A 15,160-nucleotide genomic window follows, 5' to 3' on the forward strand; every position below is an offset into this window, starting at 1 on the left:
ACGATGCAATTGTTCTAAGTCCTATTTGTTTTACGCGAAGCTATAACATAATTTCATTAGCATTTACGCGTTAAAATTGAACAACGAAGTAGAGATGTTATTTCTATTTAAGACTCAGGCAAACGGCGTATAAAAATAAAATCTCATTATCATACAAACAGGTACGAATTTTTACATGTGTTAAAAATTAAAAACAATTATCTCACTTGTTTCGACATTACGCAATTTTAATGCATACTGTTTCATTTTTTTTTAATTTTTTTTAAGAAAAAGAATAATTTCAAATTTTATCAAGAATTATTTTAACAAAGTGTTTTATTTTTTTTTTATTATGGATAAATTTTTTGAAGAATAATCTTAACGCGTGTTATTGCACAGATTAATGCTTGTTTATATTTTAGTGAAAATTCACATACCGTTTGTCCAAGTGTTAAGTAGAAACAACATCTTCCAGTATATTTGCTTCTTTGGCTTATGATGAATATTCGTGGTGCCGCTATCATCATCTTGCACTCTCTTCGCGCAACGTGCCTCGTGAAGAACGAAACGCACTCTACCCCACCTAACCCTTTGTCGCGAAAGGGTGAAGAGGTAGGAATCGAGGAGGGAGAGCTTGGGTTGGGAGGGAAAGAGAGGAGATCTCTGCCGTTTCGCGAGGTAATAGTTTCATACCTCGTTCCGGCTCTGCACCCTCTAATTCAACGTAATAACGACATTCAACCTGCCGTTTCCATCTCCCTCCTTGCCGATCTCTCTCGATGCACCGTTGCGTCGCCGTAGCACGAGGAAAAAGTGTCCTCCTCCTCCTCCTCCTCCTCCTCGTGGAAGAACGTCATCGGTCGCGAATAAGCTACCGAGGCCTACGAAGATATTTTTCTCCGCGAAAATTTTTCTATTCAAGAAAAATTTGCCTATGATAAAAAAACAGAATTATCTGAAAATTACCCCCACGGCTTTGAGTCGTTCAATTTACGGCGGAAAATTCGTCCAGTTGGCAAAAAAGCGAGCACTTCTCTCTCGCGCGACGACGACAGAAGCTATTCGACGCGCGAGCTCCGCGCCTGTCGGACAGCTTCGATATTTCGAACTATCGAGATAATTTAGGATGCAAAAAGGCGGGAAGGTCGAGGCAAGGCACTTTATTTCTGCGAGGCTCGTCTCGCATCAGCGGTCTCGACCTGATCAAAGTTAAGTAGACGCGCCTCTGGCTGGTGAGACCTCTTTGAAGCTACGTTGCGGTTTCTCTTTGCCCTAATCTCCTCCTCCGCAACCCCGGCTTCCTCACCTCTTCTCGCTCTGCGATCGGGTCCTCCGTCACCTTCCGGACTGAGACTTCTCGTCACCCCGAGACACTTCTATGAGATCGACCATCGTAATTAGCTCGTTTATCCGCGCAAAGCGCTTATCATTGCGCGCCTGAAAGAACGCATAACGACTCGTTAGAAACTCGTTAGAAAAAAAGCCATTAACGATATCATTTCACTACCCTCCACTTGGCATGAATGGATGCAATCTCGACGGATATTCCATTTACCGCTCATTCATTCGACACTTGGTTCTCCTTCTTCGCGTCTCTAATGAGCAGTTCCCAACTTTGATACGCGCCGGACTCTTATGTGCGGCGCAAAATGACCGAGTGGATGTAATCTTCTTCCACCACGTCAGAATCAGGGGAGAGGAAAGAGAGCTATCCCGTTTTGTCTTTAGCAGCCCTTCCATCTTCAGATAATTCTTTTCACTCGATTCGGATATCTTTCTGCCGACGGCACACCCGACATGCTTGTGCACTCACGTACGACTCACGTGCACGTCTGCGTAATACCAGGGATCGATCGAGAAGCGATCGATCCGGAGCTGGATGTTGTTTTTGCCCTTCGCTTGCGCGATTCTTCCTTTTATCTTCTGTTCGCTTCGCTTGCGACGTTACTGAATCGAACCTATTCGTCTCTCCTCCTCTTTCCTTTTCCTCCTCGCCTCTTCTCTCCATGACTTCGAATCTCGTGATTGCTTTCTAAATCTCACGTACGTGCCGGAAAGTTCTTTTAGAAAAAGAAGTAAAATTGTTAAAAAATTCTATCATAAGTATAAGAGTAAAAATGTAATATAGCTGGTAACTATGTGAAATTGATAAGATTATGCTTCAACAGCTCAGAAAATAAAAAGAAATGAGAAAAGGTAAAATTTTTTGCACAATTTTTCTTGAATATTGCATAAATAAATTCCACAATTGCTTTCTGAGTGTATGTGAGTGTGTATCGCAATATTTCATGTGTAAATCTCAAAGTACAAAGTCCGCCGCACTGTCCTCACTGAAAGAGTAAACGCCACGTCGTCGGTCGGGAGGTCCCCAAGTGAAGAAAAAAGAGAAGCGAGCATTATTTCTGTCTCTTATAATATAACCGTGTCCGTTTCTTCCTTGCCTCGCCGAGTCTCATTTCGAGTCATGATCGGGGTAATGAGGCCCCGCGCGCAGTGGCAACGGACCGAGTGGGTATCCCGGCCAGGAGATGATGCGAGAGGAATGAGAGGCGAGAGAAGAGAGGGAGAGGAGCGGATCTCAAGTGATATCAACGTGAAAGGAACGAAGAAGAGTGCCTGCTTGGGCACCAGGAAAAGGAGAAACGCGCGGGCGGAAAGAGGGAGGGGAGGGTAAGACGAACGGTGAAGCCACGATGTTGTCGGCATAGTAGGGGTAAGGACGCTGATTATGGGGTGTCAAACAATCATGCTGATTGTATATTCTGTGCTGACTCCTTCTGTCTGCCTCCACGTCTACTCGTATAGGTTGCAAGCGAACTCTTGTTTCCCGTCTTTGCGTCCTCCTTCTTCGTTCCCGTCGTCGTCGTCGTCGCGTAGTCATTCTTTTCCTCTCTCTCTCTCTTTCTCTCTCTCTCTCTCTCTCTCTCTCTCTCTCTCTCTCTCTTATCTCTGACGAGAAACTACGTCAAAGGGAGAGAGAAAGAGAGAAAAAAATTATCCAGCATGCCTTCTAACAGCTTTGCTGTCGGAGAAAGGGACGAAAACTACGTTTCTAAAGACGCGTCATGGTGGTTTATGAGGAGGAAGTTATTTAACCGGCTAAGACAAACGAACAGTTGAATAAATAAATTAGAAATGTCCACGAAATAAGAACAGATAAAATATTTTTAATCAAAACATATATTCACTTAAATGAGAGTCAAAGAGTGATTATAAATGCGCAATTAGTTAAAAAACATTTTACTTTATCAATCCATCGTACGTTTCGACTCACTGTAAAGTCGATTGTCAGTGAGAAAGTTATAAAAATTTTTATTAAATGTACCTCAGCCTCATACGATAGTCACTATCGATCGCCAAATCCAAGGTGGTGTTAAATATTTCAAATCTGTACCAACCAAGAGATGAAAATATAATTCCCTGTACTTGAAAGACTGAGAATATCTATCAAAGTTTTGGACGTATATAGACTCACATAACATTAGAACAATTTAAATGCAATCATAATTTTAAAAAATACGTAATTACTATATAAAATATATTTTACTGAAATCTTGAAAATTTAAAAAAAGAGATTCTTGATAAAAAAAATAATCTCTCTTTCTCTCATGATCACGATTCTTCGGCGTATTTTTCGGCCACGCAAACGATTGACGATTTTTACGTGCGGCCAGTTACCGGGTGGTTAAGGTTAAGAAGCGTGTAATTCGCGTTGCGAGCTTCGTCCCCGGGAGGTGCGCGCGAAGAATCCAGGAGCAGCTTGTCGCGAGTTAGCAAGAAGGAAATCATCTCTCTCTCATATCCCCCTTCGCCGGCATATTACTCGCCGGCGAGAAAGAGACAAAGAGGCCGCGGCTGCACCGGCCGGCGCATCTCTCGGCTCTTTACCTATTTACCGGGATGCTCGTACTTTACCTAGAAGATATCCAAAAAGACGACGAACCATGCGGGAGAGCAACGTTACACCGCCGCGCCGCGCCACGCCGGAACCGAGATCTACAGAGGAGGCCCGATCTCGCGATTCCCACGTGCCTCCGCAGCTACCAAGAATGCGACTACCTTTCTGGCTGCTCCGCGGATTTTTTTCCACCTACTGATTGTCCTACCGTGGATCTCGGGCTACCCAACTCCTCCGGCCTCCGTGCACTTTACTCGTTAGTACTTAGAATGCTGCCGACGCGGCTTAATGGAAGCCTAGTGCGTGCTTGTACGAGATTATTACGCCTCCTTGCTGCTACTTGCTGCAGCTGGCACTCTTACTTAAACGTTATTTCGATGTTCTTGAGAACGGCACGATCTTATCCATGTACGCATTATATGGCAAGTCCAATTCCAATATCTCATTTTAACCGACATCCGACTGCCGTAAATTCAGTGGGCACAATCACAATTTTATCCCGCCACCCGCATTATGAAAAGTTCAAGGAAACAGAAAAATAGTTTCTTTCTTCGTGTTTTAGGTGTACGAATAAGTAATCCACTATTTTTTATGAAATTTAATATTTATTGTTAAAACATATCGATATTATTCAATCATAAAAGTAATTCCCCCATTATTTTGCAACATTTTCTTTCATCTTTCAGGCAAGTATAGATTCCGACTCAATAGAAAGAGAGACTGGTTTTTTTTACTTGCAATGAACTTATATCTTCAACACTTCTAAATTTTTTATTAGACAAAGCGTGTATCGAACAAAAATGATAATTTGAAGGCAATATGTCTAGTGAATACGCTAGGTACAGTAAAATGTCCTAGCTCAGTTGTAACAGCGTATATTTGACCAATATCACCACATGAGGTCGAACAATGTCATGCAGCAATTTGGCTGGGTAACCTTTTCCAAAAATGGGTCACTTTTTCTCCGACTTCTCATTCAAAACTGGCGATAGCGATCTGAAGTTACTGCTTCATCGGGTCTAAGTAACTCATAATAAATCACACCTTTGAAATCCCACCAAATATATAGCATAACTTTTTGTATATCTCGTTTAGGCGTCTTTGTTGTAAGTTGTCTCGGATCTATCCATGATTTTCTACGTTTTGGATTATCATAACAAAGCCACTTGTCATCATCAGCGTAATGATTTTTTATAAAAAAGATTTTTTTTATCGCTTAGTAAGCAATAAAAGACACGCTTTGATTCCGTTATTTTTTTTTTTTTGTTTTTTTTACTGTATATGCGGGGAATTTACTTTCTCTCTTTTAAAAATTTTCCGATTTTATGCAACCGATTTGGAACTTGGTGAGTTATTCCTAAACGATAAAAGTTCTTTTTGGATAACATAGGGTTTTTATCCGGTCTTGAATATCAGCGTCTTTACATTTTTGAGGCAACCTGAATGTTGTCGTTCATTCAAATCACCTTCGTTAAATTGCTAAATTAATATTTGCATATGTAATATGACATGCTATTATCATGGAGAACAATGCAAATTGATTCACATGCTTTTGCAGCATTTTTCCGCTACTGAAGTTGTGTAAAATGCTGTGATGAATACGCCGCTTGACTTGTAACCATTTTTTTGAAGTAGTATTTTGAAGTTATATTCAGATTTTATACCATACACAGTTATTAATAAAGTGATATGTATGAAGAAATAGTGGATTACTTATTAGCAATAATATCAATATGTTTCCTTGTATACAAAAATTTATATTAAGAGCAAATTTATTATAATTAAATTTACTATAATTAAGTTATGAAATTTCTCATGTTTAAACGTGTGTAAAGCTTCTTATATAAAATGATTATCTTTATAACGCAGTAGAAAGCGAAGGATCACGTCCAGTTGCTCGAAAGTTTCCCGATCTAAAGTCTACCAGCCCCGCGAGGAACATGCGGATAAGGGTTGCTTTTCTTAAACAGGGGAAAGGGCGGGAAGTTGCGAGGCAATTAGGAAAGTGTCACACACACTCCTATCACGACTCACCCTCGCAACATGGCGACCCCTATCATGCTCTATCACGAGGTTATTAACACGCGCTAAATCGTCTATGGGATGTGAAAGGATCTATGGCACATTAAGAAGCAGCGCACTTGACACGCATTTATTCATCTTTCTTTAACATCTTCTCAAGATAATTTTAGACGTTAAATTACATTGAGTTATATTTTAATCGCATCGAACAACAATCCATCCCAAAAATTTGCGTGAGAAAGACTCGTGAAGAAAATAGATTGCTGCGCAGTTTGAAAAACGACGACGTAAACTTTTCTTCTTTGCAATTTGTACCTTCTCATAAGAAAGCAAAGTTCGAACCTTGGCCAACGAGCCTTCGATGCCTACTAAAATGACAAACGCGACCGCAGAACTTAATTAAACTCGTAAATCCGTCGGCACCATCGTAGACTTCCACCGTTGTTGCGTCTCCTAGTACTTATTTACCTCGCAATACGTTCTATAAATGGCGTTCTGGCCAATTAGAGACGTCGAATGCATCATGTACCTGCGTGAACCACGCTTATGGCTGACTCTTGTACTGCTACTTTGCATTACAAAAAACTTAATGCTAATAGGACTGCGTAATGATTTGATAATGATATTTTTATAAATGCTCTGTAACCACACAGTTGTAAAAAGCGTTTCTAGGTTTCTTACAATTCTATTCAGTCAAGAAATCTTCGGTCAAGTGCAAACTCAATTTTTCTTTAACAAAATAGTTAACATTGTCACTTTCTGCGATTAAAGAATTTCGTATCCAAAATCCATTAAAAGGGAGTTAATTGGAAATTTATAAAATGAAAAGTTGATATTTATATTTATTTGCACTTCAAAAACATTTTAAAAAATCTCTCTTTATGGATTCTAAAACACATTCGCTGGTAGCTGAGGATTCCGGATGTTCTCAAATCTACTGAGAAATCTTACCAGACGCCTTCCGCAAAGTGGAATTTCAGAAATCCTCCTCCTCTGCGGCAGTGCCCGGTGGAACTTTATCGCCTGCTGGTTTATCGCGTATCCTGGTGGTACAACATCCTTCGTGTCCGTCCAATCAGGCGCGCACTTGGCGGACGGCTTAAGGAAACCCGTGGCGACCGCTTAGCCCAACCGCGATAATAAACAGGGCAGTCGTGTCGTTCCGTTTCCACGTATTCTTCGTGTTACACGACAGGGGACCGGGCGAGAGACTTAGCCGCAGATAGGCGGAAGCACGAGGCGATTCCTTTCCTCGCCTCCTTACGTCGAATCCCCGAAGGATCGCCGTATCTTCCCGTCGGCGATAAAGTCAACGAGCGTGTCTGACTAGAGGAGCCCCTAATTAGTTCTACCAGTGAAGTATATTCGTCCTGAATTCAACGATCGCACAGCGTTCTCGCCCACCTGCGGCGAAAGGTCGAGCAATTGGCGCGAGGAGGTGGTCCTTTCTTTTTAATCCTAAGGTGTCTTCATCTTTCTGTCACGCGAATAACGTTGTGACATCCTAAGAACTGCCGGTTTTAGACTACCGTTATTAACCAAGATTCTTTTAGTCGATAAACTTATATTAATTAATAACTGTGTGACAAATTAAAACTTTTTTTTAGACCACAAACTAGACAAAATGATTCTTATAGATTTTTTTATTACTAAAAACGAATTCGCAAACGAAATTGTTGTATCGTTACATATTTGAGAAAATTGGATTTAAAGTTGCCAAATATGGCACTTTTGAGTACCTTTGAATTAAAATAGCTAAAAAATGTGACGTAATAGAACAATTTCATTTACAGATTCGTTTCCAGAAATCTAAAATCTATAAAGTTCACGTTTTTATGATCTTTAAGTCCAATTTTCCTTGAAACGTGATAGAGAAATTTCAGTGATGGATTTATTTTCGACGACAAGAAACCTATAAAAATCATTGTAATCTAAAATTCGTGTCACAAAGTTATTACGTAAGTTTATTTATGAGTAAAAATTAAAGCAAATTTTAGTATAAATCTGCGAATGTAATATTAGACATGTGGATAAAAATGCACTTTTGAATGCGACGAATTAAAAAATGCATCATCATGAAAAATGTGCGACATGTACCTCGATAAAACGTTGCCCTGTAGAAAGGGTAAGGCTCAATCGAATCAAACCCTTTGCTCCGATGCACCCACCGTTTTCCCACGCGATCGACGCGAGTTCCAGACCACTGGAGACAGACTATTACTACATCCCACGTTTCTTCTGCTCACGCCTTTCTCATCGTTGCCAATTTAACTTCCGGTATTCAGATCTACAAAAAAAATATCCGCCATTAATCCGCGTTGAGTAGGCAAACTCGTAAATGACATTCTCAGACACTTTGGATAAACATTTTTTCCTATAAAATAATAGAAAAAATATAAATGCATTAAAATTACATCAAAATTCAATAATAATATGACACTCCAATATCAAATTCTTCTTTTAGACAATCATTGAAATCTCCGTAGATAAAATGGAAAAACGCGGACGAAATCATCGGAAGATGATGCGGATTATGCAGGGGTGAGTGCTCAATGCCAAAAATCGAGACGTCCCTCAATCAAGAATACTGATTCGAATCGATTTGAGCTGATCGAGGAGCGATCTCGAGCAAATCGATCCAAGGTTGATTCGCCGACTGAAATCGTAGAAAGAATCATGTCGGACGAGCGAAGCGAGAAAGTGATTCACGGAGATCGGGGTCGTCATTTTACCGAAACATTCGTTGCACACAGGCAAAAACGTCTCGAAAGTATGTTTCTTCACAGAAACCGAGCTCCTTATTTCACAACAATAAACAATTTTTTTAATTAATAATAATGATTTGTTTCGAGAATGACATATTCTTCGCTTCTTTAAATTTATGATAATAAAAGAACTTCTGAACGTCATTCGCGATTCACGCCGCGTTCCTTCCCGTTACTTCTCCAAATCGTAAATAATCCCGACCTTTGCCGGCGGATTTGAAGTTCCACCACGTTCCTCGTAATCGTTGCCATTCGCAGAAAATGTTCACAATGAATTAGCATACTCTTATTCCCGGCCGCTCTACAGGAAACTTTCTTCCCAGCTTAACGAGTTTGATTTCATGAATCATATCGAGAATATTAAATTGACCGGATAGTTCATGGTGAGTATTGAGTCACGTATCTCGAATGTGTTGCGACCACTCCTTTTGAGTATACTTGATCTCATCGTAAATTCTACAATGTAAATTCGGCATTTAATCTCAATGCCGCGGTAAGCAGATTCCGTGCGTGCCAGAGCAGTGTCGGGCCTTTCTTTTTACGTCGATCTCGCGTCTACACCGGAAATTCCATAGATCCCAATGTCGTCACCTGACCCCCTCGAGTTACCTCGACCCCGATACGTAGCTCGTAATCTTGGTAAAAGATCGTGTAATTGCGAGATCGACGAATGATCGGGTAAAATAGCTGATTATGAAATTCGGTATTTCCGAAAAATATATCCGTGTAGCGCGGCCATGTATCGTCGGCAAATTTCATGCGTTTAGTGATGAACGCGGGACGGGGGGGGAGGAACAAGGGCCGAGGGGGAGGGGAGAGTTACCTACCTATAATTGAAAAAAACACGGGAGGCTCTTTGTGGGAAGAAGGAGCACTAAAACGGGTGAACGGAAGTACCGAGGCGAGGTAGACGAATTAGGATCGGGAGGAAGCCCATGCTCCCAGTCTTTTTTTCCTGTACGAAATTCTTGTACTCGTAGCATCGCCGGTACACTGACTCGATCGACGTGTCGACGGAAGAAAGGTGAGGAGAGGCGAGAAAACAAGAGAGAGAGAGAGAGAGAATGAGTGAGTGAGTGAAGAATAGAATGGATACGTAAAGGGAAGAAGAGGGTACCTCTCTCGCAGAGAAACAAGAGAAGAAAAGGAATGAGAGACAAGACAAGAGAAGGTGGAGGAGGTAGTTACGTGATCCACGCTCGAGAAGGCACGGCTGCTTCCTTTCGATCGTACCATTTTGCCTCACAATGTTACAGGTCTCACCTGTTCTTATTTATTTTTTAATGTTGGTAATATAATACATGCCAGTGAAGAATCTTCCAGATATCCGCCAGTTCTTTCCATCGCTTCGAATAACGTCGACTTTCTGATATCGGCACTGACAAACGCGATAACTTTGAATTGTGGAAAAAAATAGAGGAGATGCAATTTATATTAATTATTTTATAAAATTACAACGTCTCAAGAGTTGTTGAGTTAACAGACTCGGTTCTCGTACGAGTTACCAGATGGCTTAAAACGTGAAAACGGATTCGTACGTGCGTGATGGTTCGTTGAAAAAAGCGGTTACGGACGACGGCAATCTATTGGCAAAAAAATAAGCGAGCATTGTCGTGACAGAATTCAGCCGATAAACAATAACGGAATCAAAGACCAATCGCCAACGACCCATCCGAAACGCCGACCCAGCGCAGTCGAGTGGCAAGAATTCTTCGAGACCCTCTTCGGTGCCGTACTTTTTTGTTACTCTGGATTAATTGATAGCCAATCAACAATACGACTTGAGCGTGGTCAATTGATTAATGATCTGCTACCGCTTTCGCTGCTATATTTCGCTATACTAGCAGCTAGTGGAATAATTCGCCGTAAAAACGCAGAATTATCATCAAGGAGAAACAGTGCACTTTCGTGCACTTTCCAAATGCAAAGCAACGTATAGAGTAGCTGCATAGGAATTGCGTAAGGTGCATAATAAATTTCAATTACAACAATATTAATTCTTTGCTTCCCAAGTGGGGTGAGTCGTTCGCGACATAAATAAATAGTACAAAAATTATAGTGATTGTTCCGTTGATATAATTACTTTTAAAGATTCTATATGGATATAAATAAAAATAAATGACACTGTAATACATGTACGCATTAATATGTTTATTTACTATATTTTAATATAATTTTCAACGTTATAATCATGCTTATACGGAAAATTTTTTGAGCTCAACCTCTCGCCCCACTTGAAAACTTATAGAGGAAATTAGGAATCAAAAAGTTAGTAATATAATAGTTTTATTTTTGTAACATACAAAGCTTAAACATTTGCAATCTAAAATTATCACATAATGTGAAGACACAACCGTAATATTCCATACAGCACAGAGCTTGCAGTAACATAGCTGCAATGTTGCAGCAATATTGCAACGATGTTTCTACTAATTTTTTGTGCTGTGTAGGGGATTGTATTGACATTTTTATTTATACCAGAAAAATCTGGAAATGGGAAAGAAAATTCATCGCCCTTATATCTGAAGAAGGATAGGGCCACCTACGCGCGTTTCGTCGGCCCGGGTCTTAATGAAAGGCCTTCCATGACCCTACCGTGCTTCGGTACAAGGAATTTGAGTATACCGATTTAAACGAATCCGGATGAAGCTCGAGCTCGAGCTGAAAGATTGTAGAGTCTTCAGCAGGAACAAGAAGTCATTCTTGGAAGTAGCAGTGTCATTGAATGAAAGGCCTCCCCGATTCGTCCGGTTCTTCTATCTTCGCTGCACTACTTTCTTTCGCGGTTTCGATGCGCTCTAGATTCATTTAACAATCACAATCGTGCTAAACGCGATTATAGAATAGTTTTAAAAAGTTACGAAATGTTTTCGTGCGTTATTTAGAAAGCAATATATTCGATTTATAAAAAAAAATAATAAAAAGTAAGAGAACACGTGAATGACAGATCGAAACGTCTCAAGGGAAAAAACGATCCTAAAATTACGTGAAGAAAGGATCGCTGAATACACGTACGTATACACGAAGCGTACTGTTACCTCAATTATCCTTTCCGTCGCTTTTCGAAGACACAATAAATAACCGGCCTTTCAGAAACCAAAAAGGCGTAATTGAAAGTCGCTTCCTTTCAGCGCCCACTTTTGAGGCGGGCCTGTGAAAACGTTTAGTGTACAAAATTACAAGTAAACTCCGGAAACTCGTTCGCGAAATCTCACACCGGCGCTTAACAGTGGAGCGATATTTTCACATGAAAATAAAATAATTACTTATTTGCTGTAACCATTTTTATTACAAATTTTATTTTAAAATTTGATAAAAATAATAAGCGTACAGTATGTAATATAAATTGTGTGAAGCGTATTAGAGAAAACATTAATTGCATTTTTTCTTATCAAACGACTCAATATATTTTCTATTTTTATTAACACATTCCTGTGAAGAAATTTTTCGTGAATCGCGATCGAGTTTTTATGTAATCTTGACCAGTAATTATTACGATACTATGCGGTTAAAGCCAAGACCTCGGAATTTCCGGGCGCATCGATGGAGCTCGCCATTCATGCTTCGTTCTTCATTCATCCTGAAAATGGCGCGGGAACGTGTTGCCGAGGAAGAGGAGGCAAGAGAGTTAATCCAAGAGATCATATCAAGAGAGATACGAACGCCAAAGAGTCGAGCGTTAGAAGAAGAAAGAGATAGAGCAAGGAGCTGAGAAGAAGAGAGAGATGGAGGAAGAGGCAAATTCGTCGATTAGTTCTTTTTTTCGGCACCTAAGCCCGAGGCCCCATTGTCCGGGCCAGGACAAATTACGGCACGATGCGTGCGTGCGAAACACAGAGGGCCCAGACTCTGCGGCCGGCGCGGCGCAACGTTACGCTAAACAGATTTCCTCCTCTTACAAATTCGGAACCAGCGAATTGAATGGAGCATCCAGGAACGGTGAGATAAAGGAATGCACGGGGGATGAATGGCGATGTGAATGAGAACGGGTTGGAAAGGAGCGGCTGAAGGGGAAAAGAGGAAGAGAGGAGAGGCGCGAGAGAACGCAAACCGAGCGAACGAAATTACCGTCGATGGTCATTGAAGTCGAGCAGCGCGTGAAGCAACGGCATTGTCGATCTCGGTTTTCTCGCAGGTTGAACCTTCAGGTTACTGACTCCCGCGGGATTTGTCGATCCGAGGGAACGAACGGCGCGCAATCAAATTACTCCGAGGTGAGAAAAGACTTCGACACTTCGTGCTCCCTTCCCTACGCAACCATTGTGATTTAATTGAGCTGTTGGGCGAAGCATAAATGCATTTACTGTGGTTTTTCTATATTGACGTAACGCGAATTTTATTTTTCATAGCACAATAACAACAATCTTTATTGCTAATGTACATGAATGAAGAGATATTACAAGAAAATATTAAATTTTACACGTTAATCTTGATAATGAACTTATTTAGAAAACTTTCAATCTATTACCTATACGGTATTATGACTTCCAGTAACATTTCAGAAATGTTGCAAGTTACAATATAATTGCAGAGACGCGTAGATGCATACAATATTTAGCCGAAATGTTCTAACAACGTTGTAAAAATATTATAAAATTCTCAGTAAATATATTAAAACGCACATGGAGTGTGCTCCGATATACGTGTAACTTGGTGTAAAAAAGCATTTGTTCCCGTATGTATACTTTTTTATACAATATAAAACCTATATATTAATATTATTGTTTTATATATGTTAACAAATAAAAAAATAGCAATGTAATTGATTAATGCGGAACATTGTAATAGTTTCCACTTTAGAGAAACATTTTACAACTTTCATGCAATATTACAATGCTTCAGTGTAAGGTTTACGCAATTTTTCGATACTGTATGAGTAGCTTTGGCCTTTCGATATTTTCTCGATCAGACGTACAAGATCGAAACGGCAACGAAGAGGCAGAGTCTTGCCGAGATCTCAACGTCTCCGAGAAGAAACACTATCCTCGAGACAGGATACTCGGTATAAGAAGAAATCGTTGATGGTAAGCGATACGCGCGAGTTTCCTGAGCGCGCGTATGCATAAGACTTCTCCCGTTCGCTGCGTTATGCCCGGTTTATGCGCCGACATATCGACCGATATATCGATCGCGTATAGCCCGTCGTTGTATCAAGATGACGCGGCAATATCGACTTACATTACACGACCGAACGAGCATCTATCTCGGTGGGAACCGAAGCCCCACGAGCTTCTTGAGTTCTGCTCAGCGGCTATGATCTCTCGACTCGCCCGAGATTCTGAATCCTGCGCACGTCACGTCGATCGCTATGCCGACGAAGGATGAAGTCGACGAGGTGGAACCGGCACTCGCTGAAAGCACGTCGAACTCGCGACATCGCGTTTCTTTCTCTTTCTCTCACCACCTACTCTTCTTTTCTCTATCCTCCTCTCTCATGCCTCGAATCACTTCGAGGAAAAGTTTCGCTCACTTACAAGAAAATGTTTATATGTAGTTAATGAGGAAAGAATACGTTTCCACGATAAATTTCCGAGTACAGCTAGCAATACCGAATTATGCAAATATGCACGATGCCTCGTGCGATCGAGTATACAAATTAGTTGAAGCTAACTTTAAAAAATTTTGTAATCTGGGACGAAAAAAGAGTTTTTAACTCTTATTTTATCTACGGCTATCCATTTTATTTATGAAACAATTCTTTTTTGATGTTCTAGTGATCCCTAAAATTTTACAAGTAAACTACATTTTTAATCTTTTAATAAAAACATTTTTTTGGAATAATTGTGGCTCGAGCAATCGGACTTTATTTTTGGTATATATTTATTTTTTATATGTTGAAATAAGGGTATCTCTTCGGTAGATATAAGTTGTTTGGCTCTTCGGAAAATTGCAACGTCATAACAAAGTGACTGCTGTGCAGCTCGCGCATATCAAGGTCGACAGCAGTCACGATCGCCTGGGTTGGATCTCTTTTCTCGGTGCAAAGAAGAAATCTCTGAACAATCTTAAGTCGGTAGCGAGAAGATGAGGTCGATCAAACCACCGGATAGCGGTAGCATTGCGGAGGGGAAGAGATGGGGAATCGAAATGGTGAAAGAGCGGGGGCGGCGGCTAGATGGGAGGGAAACCGAGAAACGGCGAAATGACGGCGGTCGATGGATGGTTCGTTAAGTAGATGGCTGGTCGGAGGACTAAGCACCAAAACCACCTCACTGTGGTTTCACACCCGCGGAGTGAGAGAGAAGGAGCGAGAGAGAGAGAGAGAGAGAGAGAGGGAAGGGCAAGAGAAAGAAAGAGAAAGATATAGGGCAGCAGTAAACAACTTCGGAGATCCTTCGGTCAGGACTCGTGTGTTCTTTTAGCCGATATCGACGACGACGACGACGACAACGACGAGACTACGATCCTTGACCAAGAAGAACAAGAAGAAGTCGCCTTCTGAGAATCGGTCATCGACGAGCATTAGCGTGACAATAGCTCAGCTGTGCAATCAATG

The 15,160-nt window shown here is 40.9% G+C and overlaps 1 protein-coding gene across 1 annotated transcript in view; it reads left to right on the plus strand.

Moving 5' to 3' along the window:
• The window catches only part of LOC105196760 (protein lozenge), a 33,744-nt gene that overhangs the window by 13,050 nt on the left and 5,534 nt on the right, over positions 1-15,160 (plus strand). The gene's annotated exons all lie outside the window — the stretch shown is intronic.

This window comes from Solenopsis invicta, chromosome 2 (assembly GCF_016802725.1).
Source record: "Solenopsis invicta isolate M01_SB chromosome 2, UNIL_Sinv_3.0, whole genome shotgun sequence".
Lineage (NCBI taxonomy): Eukaryota > Metazoa > Arthropoda > Insecta > Hymenoptera > Formicidae > Solenopsis > Solenopsis invicta.